Source organism: Balearica regulorum, chromosome 23 (genome assembly GCF_011004875.1).
Source record: "Balearica regulorum gibbericeps isolate bBalReg1 chromosome 23, bBalReg1.pri, whole genome shotgun sequence".
NCBI lineage: Eukaryota > Metazoa > Chordata > Aves > Gruiformes > Gruidae > Balearica > Balearica regulorum.
The window spans coordinates 7,253,398-7,278,677 of record NC_046206.1 but is presented as its reverse complement, the minus strand read 5'-3'; the positions used below and the strand labels follow the sequence as shown (position 1 = coordinate 7,278,677).

The window sequence follows — 25,280 nt, the reverse complement described above, 5'->3', positions numbered from 1 at the left end:
ATCCTGGAAACGATCCCCAAAATACCCCAGACAAACGTGGCCGGGCACCTGGGCCGCTTGAGCCCATGCCCATGGTCGTGTTGGCATCTAATACAAACCGCTCACTTGAATTTCAGCCTATATGCTCAAACAGACCGATCTAGAAGAGCTACACGTGTTCCCACACGACACGGATTTGGGGTGCCGACGGTGCTCAGATGAAGGGACAACCCTCAAGTTAAGACTCACAATTTGATTCGCAATAAAGGCAAATTTTGTGTTAAAGGCTTCCTGGTTTCACAAGGATTTCTGTGGGTCTTGGTTAATTGTCTCAAACGTACTTTGAGATCTGGAGATGAAATGGGCTACAGAAGTACGCTGGGTTTTTATTATTCTTACGGATTTCCATTCGAGTCACCAGGACCTTCCCTGCTGGAGCATAATATATTCCATCAATTACAGGAGAGCAGCACGAAGCTGAATAGGACCCTGATAATGAGGGGCTCTTTCATTTCCCCCGCGCATGCACAGACCAGTTCAGAGGCTGATAAATGCAGGTCTCCCCCCTCCACAGATGGCATTTGAGAATTCTTTCAGCAGAATAATTTTATGGTTCTTGACTCAGGAAGTTGGTTTGAACTTTGGTTTTGGAGATAAAAGGACTGACAAAGCATCCCCACAGGACACCCGGACTCGTTTGCATTCATAAATGTGCAGCCAGCACCACAGCCCTCTTCCGCGCGCCAGGAATTACCTTCGCTCAAAGGTTTTTCTATATTCACTTATCATCTAATGAGCAGTGTAAGAAACTTCATTTCAAGGAGGAGAGAAGGGGAAGGAGGATTAAAAAAAAAATTAAAAATTCCTTTCTCGGCAGATGCCTTTAAATGGGATTCAATTTCTGTGGGTTTTTCATATCGTGCCAGTGAGGAAGACAAGGCTTAAAGAGAGCAGAGGTAAAGAGAGACGAAGGTAGCACCAGCCCCTTTAGGTGGAGATAGGCTTGGAGGGACTGCAAACGTTGCAGAGCATTTGAGAGCTGGGAGCGGGCAGGGCAGGCAGGAGGGACCTGTCCCGGCTGCCGAGCTGAGGAGGAGCAAGAGGGCAGGCGAAGGAAAATGCCCCCGGCATCTGGATCGGTAATCATCCCCAGGAAAGGTCAGTTCGCCGACGAAACACATCACCGATGGAAAAGCGTGTGCCTGGTCACATCGCTAACAACGCCCGACAGCTTGTGCCTGTTGTCCCAGGCAGATCCCAACCCAAAGGTAGGACATGCAGGAGAAGAAATGAGACGACGGCGATACGGGCATTACCCACACGCACGATTCAAAGACCTCGTGTCAGCCGAAGGTTAGCAACGAAGTAGTTGATAAAGAAATAAAAATGCTCATCTCCCCTGACAGCCGTCGCACCGATTGATGCTGCTCAGCGAGGCCATTACCACGGGCAACGGAGCCATAAAACCGGCGTTTTCGGGTGGTGGACAGATGAAGGCAGCTCAGCGCGACACCGCTCATCCCTCAGGCACGTCAGGCGGGGCGCTTGCGATGGAAAGGCGAGCTGCGACTCTGCAATTGCAACAGGCTGGGGAAGGGAGGGGAAACTCCATCCCCCCCGTACCTCAACACCCTGCAATCGTCCTTGCGGAGCCGTTCCTGCTTTCTGCCGCTCCTGCGGGTCTTTTGCAGGACAACGCAGAGAAATAAGGCATTTCCAAACAACATACAGTCCGGGGGAAAAGCCGCAATTGTTTCCATTGGCCATAAGTGGGAAACTATCCAAAAATTAACTGTGATTTGAGCAAGCACAGGGACCTGAACAGCACCAAGGAGTTTGCCCCACCCAGATGGCAACCGGAGAAGATCCCTGGCCGCTGGCATGCCCTGGTTGGCATTCCGACTGGATGCCGTCAGGGGCAGAGACTTCCCAAACGGAGCAAGGGGTTTAGTACCATTTTTAACAGGAAGCGAGCAGTTAACTCTGAAAATCCCCACTCCACCACGGCGGCGTTACCGCTTAGTTTTTTTACAAGAAGAAAAGCAAAAATAAGGGCTTAAGCGATGCTCCATCTCAGGGTCCATGCTGAACCCCCAAATGGCATGTGTTTTGTCACCGCGCCGCTGCACTGCGTCACGGGGCAATAAACCCCCTCGGCCACGTTTGAGCCAGGTGGGCTTTGTCCTGCTGAGGGAGCTCGCGTAGGTGTTGCCTGGGGCAACTATGCATCTTCCAGCCATCGCTGCACAGAGACCTTTGCGGCTTTGTTCAAGGGAGACGGGCTGTAGCCCTGAACTTACCCACGCACATCCCAGGCTCTGAGCACGAATTAGAGTGATCTAACATAACCTTCGTACATTAAAACTCACCCAGAGTGCCCCATTAATCTAATTATCCAGAAAATATAAAGGGAAAAGGCTCCTTTACATTGCTCCTCAAGGTGAAGAATCACTAGTGCTTAATTTTGGTCTTGCAGCGAAGCAACTAAACCGTGATTTTGTCTGAGTTATTGCTGTGGTTATGGAAAGCACAAGAGTGGTGAAACATGGATTTTTCCCATTTATCCATCCTTCCATTGCCATTCACCCCCTTCCGGTCACCAGAGAGCAGGAGGCTTTGCTTTAGTTGACCCACCTTGATTTCCCAGACCTTTCCCCAAGCCCGGCAAAGATGCTGTGACCTGGGGAGGGTGGCAGCCCCACGGGGGCCACCTGAGGGCTAGAAGCTCAGCCTGGTTGGATGCCACCGCGGTGACCAAGAGGTCACTGCCTACAGCCCCATTTCATGGAAAGCCATCGACAATCCATGTCCTGCCACTGATAACGACCTCAGTGATAATCCTGGAGTTTGTCTCTCTGACATTTAAGTGTGCAGCTTAGCAAAAGGCTTCCCAGGACCGAAGCGCGCAGAAGGCTGTTATTCTGCACAAGTCTATCTAAATCCCTTAAGCCTGCAGGCCCCGGTGCCTCCAGCTTCCCAGCCGTGTGCTTAACTTCCCAAGCCTGTATCCGCCTTGATTTAGCAGAGTTCTCGCACGTTCCCGACATTTTGGGGCGGATTACACCTCCCAGGATCAGCCAAACTACTCGTAAGCACGTGCTGAAAAGCTCGGGGGCATCTAGACCTTAAAAGCAACCCGGGGCTTAGTGCCAATAAAACACAACGGACTTTGCAAGTCCTGGTCCCACACCGCTTCACGAGGCATAAAAAAGTGAACGCCTGGGGCAATAGTTGGGGTTGGACACCCGCAGCCTGATCCGTTCACCCAAAGTGCGTGTGAGCAGCAGGTCTGTGCTGCGAAAGGCTGTAAAATTAGTATTCTCGGCCAGGCTGATTGCGTTCAAACATATTGCTGACATCAATCACCTCTTCCCAAACTCATCTGTCTGGATCAGTCAATCACAAACTTATTTTCGAGCCGTGGGTACTCTTATGAGATAGACCTAGAGAAGGAGCTAAACTCATTTAGGGGGTTGACCTCTCTGCCTAGCTGTTCGGCAAGGCGGTTTAATAACTTCTCTGGTCCATCCACTCCAGCCCGGGCTCAGAGCATCCCCCGGACCGCTGTCCCGCTGATACAGGTGTTTATTATATTGCAACACACCACCCATGGAGGGAAGGCACTATGACGTCCGCATGAATACTAAATAAATTCGTTATGATCTGTGCTGTGACCGCAAATACGAAGCGAATTCATAATGATAAGACAATTAACCTGCTACCCTTCTCAGCCTTTACATGACTTGCAGCAGCTTTTATTACCTCTGCCATGAAAACGCAAGCACAAAGGACGTTTTTTCACCCAATAAAATTTTTCCTGTCCTTTTCCCTCCCTATTCCCCCAAGTTAAAAAATGCAACCAGTGAGACTGGCCTTGGTTCGTCCGCTTTTTCTTACTAAGAGGTACATAAATAAAATAATAACAGATGATTAATAACACTGAGAGCTTTCCAAATATTAATGAATTGATCTTGTTGCTCGAGAAGAATGGGAGAGTTTTAGATTTAAAGCTTTGATAGATTTTCTCCTGAGAAAGAGCGGTGATAAATACTGCGTTAAAATGCTATTTGTATCTGTGTTGCTAATATTAAGTTCGTGTGTTCATAGATTCGAAAGCGCAGAAGGAGAATTATGTCACCTGCTCTGACTCGTAATGAAGGCCATCGACTTCCCCCCGGCGAAACGAGTGGCATTTAGTAAAACTGAAAAGGTGCATTTCCAGGGAAGGTCTCCCCGAGGACCCTCTGGGGCTTCTCCTTGGGGTGACCATGCTGACCGCTCTCCATTCACACCTCTGGGCCAGGGACGGACACAGGTTGGATCATCAAATCTGTCTCCATGCTCACGTTTCTCACCCAACAACCGTCCTCATTCTCATCCATCCTCAATTAGAGACACCACCACAAACAATCCCGGCTGCTCCTAGGAGAAGGAAAAGCCCAAATCCATGATGCTCCCCCAGCTTCACTGGGCTTTTGGGGGAAACCAGCTCTGCCTTTACAGTTGTCTTGTGCCATTGCTGCTCTGCAGAGCTGAGGACCTGCTGCTGGGTGCTCGGGGAGCGCCAAGAAAAGACCCTGCAAATGCATCCCCAAAATCCAGGTCAACAAGGCAGCTAGCTACCCCACTGCCTCAATCCCACAGACCCCAGCTCCAACTTCTGGGTGAACTACAACTACAAGAGGGACTAGACATGAACAAGACCCCGGGTCTAAACCTGCCCCCTGAAAAAGACTTTGCCGTGTCCTTCCATGGCCCGGCGACGTGCAAAGAGACGATGCAAAGTAAGGTCCCAGCTAAATGCACTTGGACCTTTTGTGGCGGTGCTAATGCTCGTGCACACAGTAATTACGGCTGAATGGATGAAGGCTGAATATTGAACTCTGAAGTCCGTGAAGGTCAAGCTATATGCTACCGCAGAGGCAATTTATCCTAGATCTGTAATAAGGTCTCACATCTGACCTATTAACTGAATGTTACATGATATTAATAATCTCCCTACAGATCGGGTAGAGACAAACAAAAGTCGAGTTTGGAGGCTGGTTTGCTGGACACGAGTTAATCTGCAAAGATGGAGTCTAAGGCAAGCACTCTAAAATCTACAGTAAAAGTGATTATTTTTTAACTGAATATGCTTTTCTTTGATGAAACTGTGTATGCATCACACTCCACACATACCCTTCCATGTAATAAAGATCGATGAATTATTCATGCCAACACTATTAGTCCTGTATATAGGACACTCTCCTGCAGATGGGTGAGTTCCTTCCAATCAGAAACCTCATTTGCTGAAAACTGAAGAGTCAGGTAATGCCCCAAAATTGTTGACACCCGGCTTGAAACACTTCTAATTGGAAATACTCACTCTTTTTCTACGGGAAAATTAGGGAAATTTGGGAGGTATTGTCTCTGCTTTCTCAAAGCAAAACACTGGGACTTTTTTTCTTGTTTGAAATGATAGTTTGTTTTAAAATTTCCGTAATTTAATGTAAAGCTTTTTTTCAGAAAGCACCACAAGACAATCCTTAAAATCCAAGCACTTCAATGCAGCTTCAGCAATATATTTCATTTTAGCCAAACCCCAAACGTTTCATTTTCATGGTATCAAAGGGCTTTGATTTGCTTTTATTGTTCCAACTTTATAATCATATAATACCATAAACCAGAAAGGAAACACGCAGACCTCATCAAAGCAATGGGTTTCCATCAGGTTATGTTGATACAGTAAGAAAAGAACTGTAGGATTGGTGGCTTTTTCCCTTTCTTCTAAAAAACATTTATTTTTGCAAGAAACGCCAGCTTTTCTTGCACATCAGGTGAACTGCGCTGTGTTGGAGTATTCCATAGAAAAACAAATGCCGCTTGCCACCTTGCTCTAGCTGGTTGACCGAGCTCCAGGAACAAAGCAACAAGTTGTGGCATCTCACCGGTGGGCACAGCTCATGGGCTGGTCCGCCAAGAAGCAGGAAGAGTGGAGAAGAACCGGTGGAGATGGCATGAGACAGGGGACTGTGGCACCTCGCTGGCGCCATCAGTCTTGCAAGAGGGAAGCGAGCCTTGGGGGTCACAAGGGTTTATCAGCTGAGATGCTCAGGGGAGCCAAGCGCAAGCCCTCCGGGGTCACACACAAGTTGAGCATCTTTGAGTGGTGCTGGCATTCGACCAGCTCATGTCCAACAGACTCAACCTACGCAGCACAGCAAATGTCCCCGTGACGCTCCCTCTTCAGCCTCAGCGCCGCTATCGCTCCCTGCAAAGCTTCCTCTGATATTTCCACCCCTCACTGCAATTACTGCAATGCAGATATATGCTTCATTAGCTGAAGATGCCATAAACTCACCCAACCTTTTTATGGCTGGCCACCACGCCATATGAACCTGAAAGCTGGAGAGGGACTGTTTAAAAGGGCACGTAGCAACAGGACAAAGGGAATGGCCTGAAGCTGCAGGAGGGGAGATGGAGATGAGATCTGAGGCAGAAATCCTTCCCTGTGAGGGTGCTGAGGCCCTGGCACAGGGTGCCCAGAGAAGCTGTGGCTGCCCCTGGCTCCCTGGCAGTGTTCAAGGCCAGGTTGGATGGGGCTTTGGGCAACCTGGGCTAGTGGAGGGTGTCCCTGCCCATGGCAGGGGGTGGCACTGGATGGGCTGTGAGGTCCCTGCCCACCCAAACCAGGCTGGGATTCTATGAACCTGCATGGACAGGGCAGGCATGTCCCCTCCACACCCGCTTCAATTCTGGTTCATGTGCTTAATTCCATCACCACTCGTGTTGGAGGATAAGTGACAAATCCACAGCTCGGGTCCATGGCAGCCTGAGCTTAACAAAGTTTTTTCAAGCGATTTCATTCTCCAAAGATCCTGCCCTCAAAGAGCTTCAAAAGAGAAAGGAAAAAAAACCCAAAACCCAAATCACACAGCTCTCAGATGCCAGCGTAGAAAGAGGAGCTCATTGCCTTGCACACCATGTTGTGCTCGCCACAGCATGGAATAATCATGTTTCCGAACCTCCCCCCGCAAACTGATGACCTGTGTAAGTTCAGCTGCAAAGGTAGGAGAAAAACAGAGACGTTGGGGACAATGCTGCTTGGCCAAAGGGGGACAAAGCACCGGGCAGGCAGCCGGAGGGATAACGCTCCCAGCTCTAGCTCCCAAGCACTTCAGATGGCCGCTACCACTTCTCACTTCATTTCCCCCGCTGCCGATCAAAGGGCTTTTATGGGAAAATGGAGTCTTCAACAAAATACGAGAGTTTCTTAGTTGTTCGGTGGCTCAAACCGTAATCCTCTCCCCGAAACACCACTCAAATCGTTTTACAGCACCTAGAGAAGTCATCTGCCTGCCACCAAGGTCACTAAAGGACATTAAAGGATATTTTCATACTGAGTGTCTTGGGCTCCTCTCAGTAGAAGGAATACGAGGAGTGCGGTATATTCCCTGTAACTCAGGTCTCGCTGGAGCACAACGCCTTTCACAGAGTGTTATTTCCACATGCAGAGCCCACCACCTCGTGGCATACCCAGCCCATGTCCTGCTCCCATTAACTGAATCCCAGGGACAATCCTGACCATAGGCTCGGCGCTGCAGAGGCTGACAGGACCCCCGGGCTCCCACCGCCTGCTCCAAACCCTTTTTCCTACAGCCTGGAGTGTAATGTCTAGGAGGGCAAGTTACAGAAGAAATGGTAGGATCTCACATCCTCGTGAGAGGTGGGACTTACATCTTGGGGCTGCACCAGCACCAAGTGCCGTAGTTGCCTGCGGCTGAGCTACAGGAGGGAGCAACCTGATTTGCAACCTAATTATTTTCATGGGACAACCCAAACTCCATCCTGAGACTGCTAATCGCTCCGCCTGGCGTCCCAGCGTCAGCCCTCATTGCTAAAGACCTCCGTGGCATGGGATGAGAGGATGTCCTCCCACCGGCGCCGGGGCTGGCATCGGAAAGCAAGGTTTGCACCCCAGCTGCCCAGCGCACTCCTCGCAGGTCCCTCCGAGGAGGGGGTTTTGCTACGCGAAGTCCCGTGGAAGGCCAGTGGGGGGGAAGGGGAGTTACGTGCCAAAGCTGGCTTCTGGCAACGGGAGGGGAAAAAATTGCAGAAAAATCTGAGCCGGCACACAGAAAGACAGCTGCAGTCGCGCACGCACGCCAAGAATGCCGCTTTTCCAGAAAATGAGGTTTTGATTCCTTTTCAATTTCGTTAAAAAATGACAAATAAATGTCTTAATATTAATAAAGAAAAAAATAGATCTTCCGTTGGTGTGAATATATAATGTGATTTGACATACAGAATGGAATTAAATTAGCAAAATACAATGGGCTGGAAAGAAGATCTGCTCTCCCTTAGAAGATTGGCATCGGTGTGGAACCAAAGGAGGGCATTTCACGCTGGGATGCAGCAGACTATTGCTCGTCACAAATCTCAGTCGGCTCCGTGCAGCGGCCACATCCTCAGGTGGTGTAATTTTGCACGAGCCCCCCACCACCGGCACGGTGATGCCGGCTCGTGCCAGCTGAGGAGCCAGCTGGTAAAGCATTTATCGTGCAAATTGCTAACGGGGGAGATGCATCCCTGGGAGGGAACAACGCTGCCCTGCTTCGCAGTTTATCTCATATATGGAGAGGTATTTGGGAGCTTCAGGGGCTGAAATTTCTGGGTGCAAAAGGTAACAGGGTTGTGAGGTCAGATGGCCTTGAAAAAAGCGGCACTTCCTCGTCATCCCTGGAAGATGTCAGGGATGGAGAACAGACCTCAAGGCTTAATACGAAGACACAGCTAGAGAAAACACGACTTGGCCCCTAATCTGGAAGGCCACCCAAGGCAGGGGACAGACTTGAGAGCTCCAAGTATCTTGCAAAAGTTTTGATCGTGGAGGTCGGCATTGGACCTTTCTGGGCAGTTTTGCAGTGATAGACAAGGGCTGCACAGGCTCCTGCACCGAGGCCGAGTTGCCCCACTGGGGAAGGGTTTTACACATGTATTTGTAGGTGGCAGCTCCTTCACCGCTCTTAAAGCAGGGCCCATTTCCCTCATTTTACTAATTTCCAGAAAATCCAATTTAAAGGACAAAGGAGTGAAACGTTGAGAGTCAGAAAACCACGCGAAGGGAATGGTGAAAGCCCCCAATGTTACTTCCTTCTGCAACTCCGAGCCTCTGGAGTTTGGTTCTCATCTCTGCTGCAATGACTGCTACGGGTGCTCCTCCAGACCGCCCTGCCAGAGCGACCTGCCCAGGACCCGCGCTGGCGGCTCCCACCACCCAAATCCAGACACTCGCCGTATCAGCCCCAAGTCCCCGTTGCCTAGAGCCTCGCAGGCGGGTTGCATTCTTGCGTTTTGTAACAGCGTATTGATTAGCCAATCACTCCAAATTTTAGCACTGTGCCTACAAGATAATTAAATTATCTGCCTTTGTTTAAATTGTAATTTTATTTACTCTCGATTCTACTATATAAAATTCTGCAGGCTTACGGAGTGTTATGCGTCTTATTAGTGCTTAACTCCGGTGCTAATTTTCAATACTCCATCACCATGAAGTATTAAGTAGTTGCTACTGTTTATTCTCTGTGATTGCAATGCACTTTGGATCTGCGCGCAGCATCGCAAGTACCTAGCGAAGAGCGGAGCGGGTGCCAGCCCTACTGCTTGGTGGATCCAGGCAGCGAGCTTGAGCTCTCGGTGTGCACGGAATGTGATAGCCCGCTTTGTTTTTCTTCTTTTAGGCTCCTTTGACACATGGTTAGGAAAGATTGCATTGTCACGCACGTGCCCTGGGAAGCGTAACCAAAGCTCTCCATTTACGGAGCCCGGTCCCTGAATTTTGTTATGCGTTAACACAGGGATGAATCAGAGCTCCAGTCCATCCCTAGGGGCTGAGCATCAGAAATACACCCATTTGCGGGGGCAAATCCAGCCTCTCTCGCTGCAGCAGGACCAGTGGCCGCTCTGTTGCACAGAGGGAAGTTGGCTGCAGGTAAATGCATCGGTGAAGGTATCAAAGATGGTTCCCCAAGGCACGTTGCTGGCTCTGCAAGCTGTTGGTGCTCTCAGCAGCAGCGGTTACTGAAAAGGAACCACGGGAACACGTGGGAGATACGAGCAGGGGGCATCTGCTGCCTCCCAGGCCTTCCCAGCCCGGCTTTTCGGAGAAGGCATGGGAAGAAATGGGAAAAAGACGTTCTGCTGGCCCCTGGCCCCAGGGCGAGTGCAGGAGTGATACAGCTGCCTTTGGAACGAATGCAGAGATTTTAGCGGGTTTAGACTGGTGTGACATGAATTATTTTTCATAATTAACGAGACTGTTGATTTTACATGGTAGGTGTTCAGGTACTCTGGTGATCCGTGGCTGTTAAACACCCAAAGGTAATTCTAAATGCTGTTGATCTATGTCTATTCTCAAGGGATGACTCATCTACATTTCTCTTCTCCCTCTACAATTAATCCCTGGATAATCTTATCTGCAAACACAAATTCGTTACCTGGAGGCAGATGAGTCACGCATCTGCAGCAGAGGTTCAGTTTAGAGATGGGGAGATCCGAGGCGCAGAAGGAGCGGTGGGGACCTTCCCGCCTGGCCCAGCAGAAGCCCCAGCTGGTATCCAGCTTGCCATCAGGTGAAGCCCAACCCGGCTGCTATAGAGCTCATTTGGACCACTCCTCCATCCACACGTGCAGCGTCACCCCACCGCAACCCAGGCATCTTCCTCATCCTGGTCCTCTCCCCACAAAGCCTTTCTGCACCATCCTCCCCCTCCGTCGTCCCCTCCTCCCCGCACTCGCCCAGGATCTCAGCCTTTCTCCTCCCTTGTCACCCCAACGTCCTTTGCAAACGCAAACTCGCCTTGCTCGCGGCCGGCCTGAATCCTACCCAAAGGTCACCGTCGCACCGCGCTCTGCCCTCCTCGCGACGCACGTCCAGTTCCTCCTGCCCCTTGCGCCAGCTGAGGCTGCGCTTTCCACCGCCCTCCTGTTACACCCTTGCACGCACCCCTTGGTGCTTTCTTCCATCCCTCCCACCCCCGTCTATCGCAGCAAAGTCTCCTCCGCCTCTCCCTTATGCCTCCACACCTCCAGAACCTGTTGGGTAGCTGGGACTATCCCCCCCCACGTCGCCTCTTTCAATCCTCGTGTTTTCCCATCTGTATCCTCTCTCAGAAGCTGTTTGGGCCAGCGGGCTGCTTTATTTCTGCATCAGCACCACATTTCTCCAGCGGGATGCCGGACCGGGAGGACACGGTGCTGCGTGAGCCACGATGGTAATAATACAAAAATAAATAATGACGAGAATTATTAATGCACCCGAGCTGCCGAGCGGTGAAAAATTAGCCAGTCACCGGGGTAGCAATGGCACTGGTTAATTCTGGAAGGGGGTCCACAGATATCTCCTACGAGGGATCTCCCGGTGCGAGCAGCCTTGCAAGGCTGCTATTGCCAAGGCCGGGGTGCGATGGCCCATCAGCATCCCGCCGGGCTGGAAACGTGGACGCCCTCACTTCCGATCTCCTTAAGCACGGTCATAAATCATAGCGGGTCCCGCCGCAGCCCTGTTTAACACTGGCCGATTTTACAAGGCGTACGACAGTCGTTCCCTGTGCCTCAGAGACCATAATTGAGTCCTTAGGATAAAGCCGGCTAGTTTGGTCGCACTTTAAAATAAGTGTCAGTAGTTCATGCCTAATTACTCCTGAATTAGCTAGGTGATTCATCAGGTCTGATTATGAATGCATAATGAATTTACCAAATCCACATGTATTAGTGAGATATTAATTCCATACGAAATCCCACAATTCATTCATGTGCCATTTGTTTTCATTCCCTTCTTTTAATAAGCTAATTAGTTCAAATTATTTGTACTTCACTAAAGGCTTGAAACACATATAAGGAATGATTAGCTTAAAACTCAGTAAATGGGCAAGTATGGAGCCTACATTAATTGTGACGGGAGGTTCATAAAGAATTATTATCTCCCAGCCATCTCTGTTTTCAGTAATAATAATAATGTCTAATCGTGACAAGTGGATAAAACATTGTGAATCCCCTAACTAATGCAGCTGTACATGAATTACTAAAATGAATATCTTAAGGCTCGACGCTTGCCTTTGAAGTCGAGCTCAGCAGAAAGTTTTGTCTCTCTCTGACGGAAAACAAGACCACAGCTTTAGGGCGGATCCACCCTTTTTCTTTGCCGAGTCTCCCCTCCGCCCCCAGCATGCAAAAAGCGAAGAAAAGGGGGTACAGAGGAAAAAAACCCACAACCATGCCTACATCTTTCAGCTGTTCCACTCACCGCTGGGTAGGATTGCAAAATATAAGTACGCCTTGCCCTGCCCCGAGGGATGATGAACGAAGGGGTTTGCTCGCACCCCGGCTCTCCTGCTCACCCCCAGCAAACGCCCCAGACCCCCAGGAGGATTTCGGGATTTGCATGAAGAGGGAGGAGAAGATAAACCTGCATTTTTGTCAGCCGGAGTGCAGGAGGGGTGGAGGCAGAACAGCAAAACCCTGTGCAAACAAACACCCTGCCCGAATCCCGCTTTGGAGCCGTGAAGGTTTGGCAGAGACGAGGAGGTTTTCCTGATAGGAGGGAATTAAAAAAATAAGAGGATTGGTCCCTTTCAGGAAGATAACTCTTTCCCAGTGTCAAAACTCCCTCCCAGTGAAGGGTCCCTCTCTCTTCTCTTTTCATTCTCCTGTTTACTTTTATTCAAAGGGGGAAAAAACCCCTCGTCCTGGCTGCTGCTCTCCGCAGTGGATGGGACGGAGGTTTCCAGATGAGTCCTGCCAAAGAGCTGAACGCCTGCCTTCACTGGACACTCACGGGCTGGCAAACGCTCTGTCCGTTTTCATGCAGACTTTGACTAGCTGAGCAATGCCACCCCTCCAGGTCCCCCGCCATCCCGCTCCGTTACGTTAAACTTGCACCAGCAATGTCATCCCCGAGCCAACATCCTCCCCTTGACTGTGGCTCCCGGCTGTTGCCTATCCGGTGAAAACTCACCCTGTGCCATTTCTCCTCTGTCAAACCCGAAGCCACGGCAGCAAAAGACGAGCACGTTGCAGAAAGAAGCTAAAAGGACCGTCAGGAGCATGGGGAAGCAGCTCCCGTTTCAAGGCAAGGTTTCTGCAGCCGAGGGAAGCAGCTCGGGAGAGTCGCGCTGCTGGCGGGACCCCGATCTCCTCTGCTGAGGGTCCCTCGGCTGTTTTGGGGTGAAGCACCGCTGACCTTCAGGAGCTCTGTCTGCTCCTCTGCGTTGGGAAATCGCCCGGTGCCCGGTGCTACCCGCCAAGGGACACATTGCCCCTGTCCCGCATCCCTTCAACGTGATGCGAACGTATATATTTTATTCATTCACACTCTGAAGTCCGAGCCTACTGCCTCGGAGGAGAAAGAAATGAGAGAGAAGCATACGGTGAAGGGAAGGGGGAAATGCAAGCAACGGATTGATCGGCTTTCCAGGTGCTTTGCTTGGGGTGAAAGCCTCCCTTTTGACTCTCAGACTCAAAGCCATCGATCTCCTCTTAGAGCTCTTCCTTTGCACGCGCAGGAGATGTAGGCGTTGCTGCGTGTGATGAAAGACGCACATCGCCGTGATCAAAAAGAGCGCGCCTGTCTACGGCGTTAAAAACCACGAGCCCAGCAGCGCGGGACGAGCGACACAGGTTTCACATGGGGGAAGCCATCCTGCACGGCACGGAGGAGGCACGAAAAGAGAACAGAGATGCTCCGGCACGCAGGAGGGATGGAGTGGCTCCTGGGTCCAAGTGGATCCTGTACTTACTCTTTTGTGGGACCAGGATTCCTACAGAATCACGAAAAAGGGGGTTTCGGGCTTATTTCCAGCTCAAGATCTCAGGTACTCTCATCTCTTCCTTAGATTTCCCAATACAAGACAGCAGAACAAGACTCCAGGGACTCACACCAACAAAGCTGTAGGGAGCTGTAGGGAGCTTTGACTTCTTACACCCTGGAGGTAACGCATCCTAATCAGCCGGCAAACCCAAACGCCGACCACTCAGCACAATTTAACAATATGCAACACGTAAACATATATAAACTGTATATATCCTGTAAATACCACGCACTGGTAGCCAAGAGCAGAGCTTAGATGTCGAACCACTCTCCAGAACAGGCTGCTTGCAAGGTGACTGCTCTGGAGAGAAGGCAACCAGGACTGGGTGACTTTGGGCAGAGATGGGCAAGGCACCCAGCCACAGCACCCACCACGGCCGACAGAAGTGGGTAAAACCACGGGATTTCTGCTCAAAGGTATTCTGCAAGTGCCGCTCTGTGTGTGTGCAAGACAAGGTGATGGGGTGGGGATTAACCGGGCTGAGGATGCTCAGCAAAGCCCTCAGCCAGGGTTTTGGGAGCTTTTTTCTTAGGGCTTTTTTCCCCCCTTTCTGAAGAAGCGATAAGTCTGAGCAGCGAGGCAGGATTAAGGGATTTTAGGAGCGCTCCACGAGGCAAACCTACAGTGACACAAAAGCTCCATCACCAAGAAAGGGTCCTGCCGCCCCTCCCCGGCTCGTCCCCACCGCAGCGCCGACCACAAGCCTTGGTGCGGTGAACCACGCCGGCAAACTAGCCAGGGCAGCTCGGGGACGCGGCGGTGCTTTGCAGGAGGGGAAGATTGCAATAAAACAGCAGTGCTCGTCAGCTGGAGCGCGCACGGGGCTCTAATGTTTCCCGATATGCGTCTTCCTATGGAAAAAAGGAGAAAAGTCACTCCTAGAAACCTGGGTCCATCACCGAGAGGTGACTGACAGCCCTCGAGCGCTATGTTTTAAGGCAACCAGGACTCCAGCCCTTACGTGGAAAGCCCGGGGGAATCATAAGTCATCTTCTGCAACCGCTCAGAGCAGCCCGAGATAAACAAGATAATTTAATTTGCCACTATCTTCTCTTACCAATTCGAACAAAACCAGCGTGTGGGGTAAAAAGCTGCGACGCCGTCTGATTCCTCTCCGTTTGGGGCTGATTTAACTCCCCCCGATGCCCCTGAACCCTCCAGCACAGGATCCGTCCAGCTCAGCACAGCACCAAGGTATATAAAATATTCCAAGTGAATAAAATATACAATAGGAGGTTAAAAGGAATAAAAACAATCAGGCAGCCTGCTACTAATGAATTCAATAGCAGCAAAGCCCATTTCCTTCGGTTGGCTTTCTATAAACAATTTACAGAATAAATGTATTTTTGAGGTATACAAATTGGTCTGTATTAAGATGCTTGATAAACAGTTTCTGGGTAAAGACAGGCTATGAAAGCCTTCAAGCACTTCCTGAAATGCTAATACATTTGTGCACGCCCTCGCTTTTAACGGAGATGAAGCGTTTTGGGTCGGGAGTGAGTTAAAATCCTGCGCGAGATTTGCGGGAGAGAATTATGGCGGAGCAGGAACGAAACCCAAAAGACCGTATGTAATTAGATGGAGACGCGCGGTGCCAGCTGGTTCAACGCTACCTCGGGTTTGCAACGTATTTATGTATTAGTACGCGTAAGAGAAGACATTAATAATAAAACAGTGTTATATCCGGGTGAGAAGTTTTCCAGTGCAGCCTGGCAAAGTTGCATTGATTTTGCTGTGGCTTTGCTGGTTTTCTCCAGTTATGAAGTGGTGAAACACCCCGTCTTCATCTTCATTTTAACAAAAAAATACACTTAAATTACCCGAGGCGCTGTTGCAATTTCAAAAAGCCCCTAAATCATGGGGTTTTTTTCCCCCGTCTGCCCATTTGTTTGCTGTCACCCTTGCAGGACTGACCAGGGTAAATGGTGTTAAAGAGCCGGTGGGGTCATGCCTTGGTGTGGTGGTCCACCGGCTCTGGGCGCGTAGGATGCTCCTGCTGCTGAGAGCACTTCCAACATCTGGTTTGAGAGCTCTGGAGAAGGAGCGAGACAGCAGAAATGATGAAATCCAGCTCACAGTCAATGGGATCTTACCCTGCAATGACTGAGAGGCAAGAAAAATTACCCGTCATATAAGAAATGGCTCACTCTGATGTCTTTCCTGTCCCTCAAAGAGGTTTTCAGAAGTCTATAAACCAGAAGACGATGGGGAAAGCAGCCCAGGAACATAATGAAATTCTAATATCAGAGCTGTCGTGGTGGGAAGAGCAAAGGACATTGCTTAATGCAAGAAACATGTGCTGAGCCGGCAGAATTCAGGCTGCCACCATCTCCTGGGGTGGCTGGTGGCGAGGGAAATACGCCGCTGGCACCAGGAACATCTACCAGGGCACGGAGGAGGAGGATACGAACGCACCTTTGGCAACCTTTCGGTCCTAAACCCATCGGCTCTTGAAAATAAGATACTCATCATGTTTTGATAACTCCATGAGAGCCTGTAGACATTATGCTAATTCTCAGGGAGCGCTGTGAAGAATAAGGCCAGGACACTGAAGGCAGGGAGTTTATAATTGCTTTTTAATATATTTTCTGAATTCATCGTGCATGCGCTATCTGTCCCAGGGGCTGAGCTGGCAGAGGGGACAATGTCAGGTGGAATAAATAGGATCTCATAACTTTAGTCATTCTGTATTAAATAGCGTCGAGCAGCACAATAAACAGAGAGACCGGGAAGCACATGCAATAAGGAAATAATTCAAACAGTGTGCATGCAAATCTTTCTCTCTCCGATCACCCTCATTAATCACCTCGTGCTCATTTATACACTTAAAGAAGCTATAAACAAAGGCAGAGATGGTTCCTCTCATTATTAGTTTTTTTATTGAGTTAACTTCCAGAATATTTTATAATAATAGTCACGGCTGGTGATGGAGTTGCCTGCTCTAACCAGCTCATAAAGTTCCCCCTGCTCCTCCTGTCTTTTTGTGATATAGGTAGTTATACAGAGATTATGAAGCTTATTGAGTAAAAAGAGGGAGACGCGGCGGCAGCTTTATCATTTCTCCTGCCTTTGGCTTATTCGAGGCTCTAGCAGGCACCAGGGGTTCCACAATTTGCTGTCGAGACAAAGAAGCTTGGGACAAGGGAGGGGGGGAGATGGATGAAGCCCAAATCTGAAGCCAAACAAGTCGTTCATTCGTGAAAACTCCCACAACCTCTGTGTATCATCTCCAGCCTCCCTCGGAAATCAGAAGAAAAATGTGGATGAAAACAAATCCCCGTTTCCCTTTGCTAAAGGATTTGGAGCACTTCGGACCACACCGGCACCGTGGCACAGAGATGCTGTGACTGGATGGCGATGCGGGGACAATTTTCGGACCTGGCGGACACTTTTCTGCAGCCTACATCATTAGAGGAAAGTATTTTTGATTTTTTTTTGGTGACACTCTGCCTGTGTCAAGTAATGCTGCACGCTCTCCTCCCTCTCTGAAGAGGTCATGGCTCATTTCTTAATTATTAACTGCTGCTGTTATCTGTATTAAGCAAGGCAAAGCCAGTCTGCAGTTTAGTTTAAAAAAAAAAAAAAAAAAAAGAAGACAAGCTGCAGAAGATGCTCCGTCCCTTCGGGGTACCCACAGAAATAAGGGAATGGGGAAATAAGGGCAGGCGGATCCCGCAGCATCACCTCCTGGAGCCCTCGGCACCCCCCGGCACCCACCTCTACCCCCTCAGCACGGCTCACTCCCTTCACACTCCCTAAATCCCGGCCAACAGATCCTGGAGTGCCTCATACATAACTCTGTCAAGTAAGAAGATTAAGTGATGTTAACTTACTCTAATATGAGGCTCGGTAATAAATTTCATTAGAAGCTGCTGGAAGCGGGCAACTCTGCGCCGCTGCGGAGTGTCAGGTGGTTGGCAGCGCTAACGTATATCTTAGGGAACTTATCATCTAATTATAAAGGATAAAGCATATTTTTTCAATGTGGTTACATGCGGTAATGAAGCATGCAGAAAGCCACGCAAGATAGATGGGCACTTTCACTGCTGAAGCTGAAAACTTGCTTAACTTAATAGTCTATTTATTACATTTATTCCCCGAGCGTACATGGCCCAGCTAATATCCGCCGGTTCATCCCACGCTGTGCAATTAAAACCGCTGCAACGTGTTTGCACCAGGAGGACCCGGCACGGTTGGCAGCGGGGTTTAACACCCCGGGAACAAGCAGAGGTTGAAGGCTGGGGCTACGAGGCACCATGCGGCGCTTTCCCTTCCCAACAGCGCTGCCTGGAAAAGGAGATTTCTCCATTGCTGGGTTTGGTTTTGCCCTTTACGGAGGGATCGAGTCGCAGCGGGAGTCTGGAGCTGTGATATAACCGGACCACGCTTCCCTGGGGCATTACCACCGATCCATGTGGGACGCGGGACACGGGACGCGGGACACCCCCCCACCCCAAACTGGGAAATTTCTGCACAAGCTGAGGGAGAAAATTCTGCTGAAAACTGGTTTCAACGGAAATTTTGCATCCAGCCCTACTTACCCACTCTTAATCCATTTGTCACAACAATCGCCGGAAAACTTTTCTCTCCGGCACCTCCAGAGCTGAGAGAGGGATGAAAAGTAAACTTATGCAAGGACAGAGGTTTAAGCATCCCATTAAGATTAACTTATCTGCGGTAATTGACTTAACTAGGGGATTTTTAATGCTTTTCAAGGTTTTTTGGAAGACGGTTTTGCAGCAGCCAGCAGTAAAGATGCTTCTAAAAAAAAATATGTATATAGCACGAGAAGTCCATAGCTAAGACTTTCTAAGGCAGTGATTCCAGGGGATTTAATAAGAATGTAATTTGTATAATTAACCATTCATCACTGTCAATTTCATTAAATGAATGCCAGAAATATTACCTTCACCAGCACGACCTAACAGGATTGGAATATATTATGTGAAAAATGAACACTTAGTAGGTTTTTTTCTCTCTCTCTTGCTTTCCCTGCCTGGGCTCCGGCTGTCAGAAGGAGATTTGCAAGGCTGTGAAATAATTTAAAACAGTAGTAAATGAAAACGACTAAAGAAAATGTGTGGATTTTAGTAACTAACCCTCATCATTATGTATGAAAGTTCAAGTCAAAATGTTTTCACTCGTTCAAAAAATAAATGACTTGAGGAGCTCCCCTCTGCGGAGCTGCGATGCTGGGGAGGTCCTCAAGGCATCTCCTGCAGGGTGGAGGCAGCCAAGGGGGCTTTTTTGGGGAAAAAACGCCTTCCCAAATACTTAATTTTGGTCATTTCTACTTAGGGGTTAGAGGGATGAAGGACCAGGGATTTGGAGAGGCGGCACTGCGAGAGCACAGCAAGCCTTTCTCATTCACCTCTCTTGGGCATGGAGCAACAACCCCTGATCCTTCATCTCCCAAAAAATCCCCATTTCTCCCAGGGAATAATAAAGGAAGATTTGCTGGGCAGGTCTCATAGTTTTCCATTAGAGGGCAACATCGCATAAATTCATCATAACATCAAAATAACCAACCCAACCCACACCAAAAGAGGATGGGGGGGAGCGAACATCCCAGGGAAATGATTTCCATTGGAGGCGCGTGGGGAAGGGTTGAGATTTTTACCTTGGACAAGTTTAATAATCTCTTCAGATGTGAGAAACGGGGAGGAACCGGGAAAGCAAAGTTGTTTGGGTTTTTTTTTCTTTACTTTTTCTTTTTTCCCTCCTGTGCTTTTTGTCTCATTTGAAATGCAAAAGAAGAGTTTGTGGAAATGTTCATTTAACAGGTCTTGGCGGCTGTGATCACAAGGAAGAGGAAGGATGCGGTGGAGGAGAAGCTAGACAGACAGATGGGATGCTGAGGAGATGAAAGGATGTTTGCAGACCAAGAAACTGAACGTTTCTAGATGCTTTTTGGGATAAATTCCCCATCAGGGCACAGAGGAGACTTCAGCTTCATTACAATTAAGAGCGAGTAATGAAAATAAATACCAGTGATATTTAAAGAAGGTGAAAGCTCAACGCATCGACAGTATCATCCTCCTAACGGCGGTGAAGAACGGCTGATGGGAAAAATTCATTCCCCCTCTCCCCGCCTCATGAAAATTTCTCGCTTTCTCATGAAAACTGAAAACTGCCCATTTTTGCTTGTTATTAATAAAATAGAAAGGGTTTGCAGAAGCTGAGTAGCCGGCTCCTGTGTTCCTCCCCGCTGAGCTGATGCAGAGATCTCGGAACTCCCCAGAATCAACGCGTCCCCTCTCTGTCCCCGCTGTGCTCCGAGAGTCTATGGCTATTTTTCAAGACAATCTCATTTTTTCTCATTTGCGACAACAGTGTGTTGCTGCTCTCTGGCTTAAAAAATCCAGAACAAATCAACATTTCAAGTCAAAATGTCAATTCAAAACAAATGTTTTCATTTCATTTCCTGTTAAAATGTCACTGCTGATAGGTTATTTTTGTTTGGGGGAAGAGAGAGCAGGCTTTGAGAAACATGGGCTCTAAATTAAAAAAAAAATAAGGCCAGGGTGAGGGGACTGTTTCCTCTTGCGTTGCTACGTGTGGTTCTGAGACAAAGCCACTCAGCCCAAACCCCTTTCGATTTCCCACAGCAAGAGCAAAACTCTTCCCACCAAAAGGCATCCTGGGACTAAGACTCTTCTGCTTCAAGTTTCTCCTGAGGCAAATGTGGGGTTTCCAGCTGGATTTATTTTGCCAGGGGGATGCCGATGGGATGCCTCATATGGATACACTGCTTGCCCGCTCTTGCTGCAGACCTGAGCTCCTCCTGGGCAGTTCCCATGGAAACAACTTCACCTTGTCCCAACTTGAAGCACCATCTTGGATGTTCTCTGCGTCCATCCAGCTTTCTGAGCCCTCCACCACCTCTGTCGCCTGCAGCGCTGTAGACCCAGCCAAGGGCTTGAAGGCCACGTCTACAAAGAGCTGCTACACCACAGCTGGCATCAGCCTGCCGCACAAATTGGGTCCAAAGAGTAACTAGCCACGTCGCGCCTCGTAAGCTTGGGTTAGGGCTTATCTCAGCCATCCCCGTGCTGGCCCATCGTGACATCCAGAAGAACACAGGTCTCACGTCCCATCTAGAGTCGCTTGACGTTGCCCAAGGTCTTGCAGATCCAAGCAGGGAACCCGTCCTGCCATCTCACCTCTGACCACGAGCCTGCTCGGGCACCAGGTACGTAACAACCATCGTAATTCACACCATTGCACGAGACAGACAGTAACATCGAGGTTGCTATTAAAATCTTTATGATTTTACCATTGCAAAAATACACGTTGATTTGCAAGACGATGATTATTATTACCATTTTATCTCCCTTTTCAATCCGGGAGGGAAAGCAAAGTGAAGCAGAAGTTGATCGTGTCAGATAAGGCGCCGAAGAGAGGGAGAAGCGGAAAGCAAGACAGGATGCAATGTTTACGAGGTCTGTCTTTTCGTGTGTGTGCTCCTGGCTTCCCGTGCCTCTCCGCTGTCAAGCCCGGCACGCCGACAACCCTTTTGATTAAAGACATCAGGCAAGAGAAAAGTGCTGACGGCAGACCCGGAGCATCCATGGCATCAGTAGGGGCCAACCCCAGCCCGGGCGTCGCACGCCGTCAGCTGCCATCCCAAGCGGCAATTAAATACCCGAATGATGAGATGTCGGGGCTGACCCATCGCACGGGGAAATTAGTGGTGCTGTCAGCGCCGGCGGGGCTCGGGGCTGTCGGGAAAGGCATGGCTGGATGCGGGGAAGGACCGCGCATCGCTGCGGCACCGCTCGTCCTTCCCTGAGGCTAACGCGCGTGGGAAAGATGGAGGAAACTTCGGGGTCCTCCCCTTGCCCTGAACGCAGCGGGAAGCTGCGGTTTCATATTCAGCGGAGAAGGATGGAGTGAGAAATAAATACATAAAGGGACAGGAGAGAAGAATTTATTGCCTGCTAAAGGTGCAGAGCATTTAAATTTGAGAGATAAATAATTTTATTTATGTTGATGCCAAAGTAAAGAAGATACATGGCTTTCTTAAGAATAACTCCCGTCTCCTCAGGCTGGTCAATGCTGAAAGGCACGTAATGATTTTTTTTTATTATTTTGATGGTTTTTTCCCCCTTATACACGAAGATAGATGCACTCTAACGGCATCATATTGTCAGAGCCATAAATTAGGGGAGCGGGGACAGATCGTTTCATCCCCCTCCCCTCCGCCTTCTGAGCTGCCTTGTCAAACTTCTTCCAAACTCAAGGTGCGAGCTGCGCTTTTTCTTTCCCAGAGAAAATCCCTCACCCTGTTTAAAGACTGGCAATAAACTCTCCTTTTCCCGCTTCTAATGTGACATGATGTAAAGGGTATCGACTGGTAAAGGCTGGCAATACTCAGGTGGAATGAGGAAAATGGGGAAAAAAAGAGGATGGAGAGGAACCAGGGCCAAGGGGGAAGGAGGGAAATACAGTCGGAAGGAAAACAAAGAGACTTATGGATTTATCCGACTGGAAGTAGCAATGTTGTGGGGGTCCTTCTCCTGCTGTCAACAGCTCATTTATGGTGGAACTGGGGGAAATGACAACAAGCAGATCAACCAGAGCGGGGAAAAAAAATAGAAAGGAAGAAAAAAATTAAGTAAGAGGGGAAAAAAATCCCAAAATTGTGTTTGAAACAATCGGTGGGGCAAACACATCCTTGACTGCCTCTCTACCCTTATCTGGCAGCACCACTCAAGCATCTAATCGCAATTAAATTGCAGAGAGGTTGTAATCCAGCCCTGAAAGAAAGAAGCAAAAACGTAAGCAGCCCGGGGGGAGGCGAGGGGTGCGGGGGACGAGCCCCACGTCGGCACCGGGAGGCTGGAGCAGGGAGGTGAGAGGAGATCGCTGCCACGGGAAATCCCGCCAGGGCTCCCAGCAGCAAGAGGAGGGGCGGGGGGAAGCACGGCTCAACCCGCCATCGCAGCCTCCAGAGCTTGTTTCCATCAAGGACCGCGTAAAGAGCATCAGGGTTGGTGCGCGAGCATCTCCTTCCTGGCGCGCGGCGGCGGGCGCCGCAATCTGCCGCGTACGGCAAATAAACAAACGCACCCTCCCACGCTCCCTCTGCACGGCTTGGACGGGAACGGGAGCCGAACAGTGCCAGAGCAAACTGCACCGGAACAAGCCTTGTCTGAAATAAGATCCGGATGGCCATTTCTCCGCTCGCTTTGAGGGCATCTTTCGCGAGGAGAGGAGATGCGAACGGCTCCGCGAGGTCCGAGAGCCGCCCGCGTCCACGCTGTTGCCCCCCAAATGTCAGACGTATATCGGCGCACGCTCATCGCGGCCTCGAAATGATGCCAATGTGTCTAATCGCCCTGTCAGAGCAGGCCGGGGAGGATGCGAGAGGTTTTGGGAGGCCGAGCTGCTGCCTTGCAGCCACCCACGTCGCCTTTGCAACCCCGGCACTGACGGCAAAGCGCCAAGGGCATCGACCGCTGCGTTTTCCGGCGCATCCTTCCTGTCCTTTTGGCAGGTGCGGAAGGACGGCTGTGAGCTGCAAACAGTGGCAGCACCTAAGGAACCCAGCTGAGGAGACGGGGTCGGTTAAAGCCCGGGTGTTTCTTCCACCGCCAGCCCCATGATGCTCAGGGCATCCCCCACGGCGCGGGGCAGGGCCGTGGGGTTTTGCACCCAGGGGATTCGCAGGCAGCGACCCTCGCACGGGAGTTTCCCAACCAAGAAGCTGGAGAACAAAACGGAGGACGCCAACGGAGAGACATCAATTTTTGGTGCCACCACACAACCAGAGACACTCTGACCCCCAGGAGCCCGAGCATCTCCCCATAGCAAAACCCACCCTGAAAAGCCACATTTTGGTCGACCTGCAGGCAACTTCATCAAGCCAAGTTCATAAACGACGTATTTTCCTTCCTGAATTATTTATTGCTCCCAGGCTTGTGCGGCCGAAGCGGTTTTCACTCACAAGGTGCTGCCATCCCACCTTGCTGCGAGTTTGGGAAAGAGCCAGGCAGAGAAAAAGGAGGATGCGGTGCCGCAGGAAATATTTGGCTGCAGGCGCTCACCCCTCCTCACCGCCATCCCCAGTGTTATCGGGGGAGCCGGGTGAAAGTTTTCACCCAATTTATCATCTTCTTTCCAAGGGAAAGAAAAGCTGACGCGGGACTTCGTGAATCATCAGAGTACTCTGTTTTCAGATATATATATTTTTTTTTTCCCTAATTCAGAAAACTCAACAAATGGCCACTGGCAATGTTTTCAAAATGAAGCGACTGTAACGTGAAAAATAAACTGTTGAGAAATAACCCCTCAATGCTGAAATGAAATGTGCTAAATTGTTTGGGTTTTTTTTTAAAAAAAAAAGGAGAGAAAAAAAGGTGTGAGCCATTCAGAATAATTCCAGTTTAACTCAAATATCATCAAATATCGAAAATAAAAACCCAATCAACATGAAAATAATGATTTTGGTTGAAACTGGGTTGCAATTAGCCCACCTCTGTTGCTGCCGGCCTGGGGGGCTGCCTGCCCCCCTGCTCCTCGCTGCTACCGAACGTGCTTGAAAACATCCCCGGCGAGCTGGAGAAACCCAGAAATTGCCAAATCTCACCCTAAAACAGCCCCCCGAGGGCCGATTCCCCAGGGAAATCCTGCGATGGCACCCCGGGGTATCCCCTCCCGTGCTGGGGGGGGCACGGGACCTGCACCCCAGACAAACCCCCTGCGAAAGCCCCATCAGCATCTTTCCCTCCTCCTAAAATCTGGGGGACGTTTTAGCGACTCTGGTAAAGTCCAAACAAACGGGAAACCGTAATTCAGGTGAAACGGCTGAGGATGGAAACAGCATCACCAGCGTAAAAACTCCTCCATGGAGCGCAGATGGGAGGGAGAGGGTAATCTTCTGGAAAAGCCTCTAATTGTCTGCCCACACTAATAATTTCAGCGAGCGTTCCCCCCCCGCGTATAATTACACCGCTCCATCTGTCTATCAGCAGGTTTTTTACAGCTCCTTACGGCAGCCGGGCTCATCCTCGCAGCCAGACAAGGGTGGCTGGGGTTTGGGTTGGGTTGTTGGGTTTTTTTTCCCTCGAAGATTTAAGGATGCTTCTGACGCGCGTCCCAAAGACAAGGCTCTGGGGAGAGCAAATCTGTCTCCCAGGCTGGCTAAGACTCTATTTAAACAATAAAAAAAAAATTAAAAAAAGTCATATAATAGCTACGAGCTCCATTCCGGTGCCAAAGCAGGAGGGGCGGCGGGGGCCGGTTTGTTTTCAGCAGTTTGCTGTTGCTTTAGGGTTGTTGTTGTGTGTGGTTTTGGTTTCTTTTTCTTTAGGAAATCTTCCTTTTTTAATTCGCTCCCAGTAAATTTGGCCTCTCTACACCAGCTACGCGTCACTGGCTGTTGCATGAGCCGAGATGAAAACACCCGCAGGAGTGCTGGAGCTCTACGGGTGTAAGGGAGAGAGTCCCAGA

General features: G+C 49.7%; 1 protein-coding gene across 4 annotated transcripts in view; it reads right to left on the bottom strand.

Annotated features, from left to right (window-relative positions):
• Positions 1-25,280, bottom strand: part of KIRREL3 (kirre like nephrin family adhesion molecule 3) — a 328,668-nt gene that overhangs the window by 157,643 nt on the left and 145,745 nt on the right. The window contains exon 1 of one of the 4 annotated variants that reach the window (XM_075774345.1): positions 12,425-12,468. The exons of the other annotated variants lie outside the window; for them this stretch is intronic. The gene's annotated coding sequence lies outside the window, so the exon portion shown is untranslated. Of the gene's footprint in view, positions 1-12,424; positions 12,469-25,280 lie in introns of those variants that run through there. 4 annotated transcript variants of the gene reach the window in all.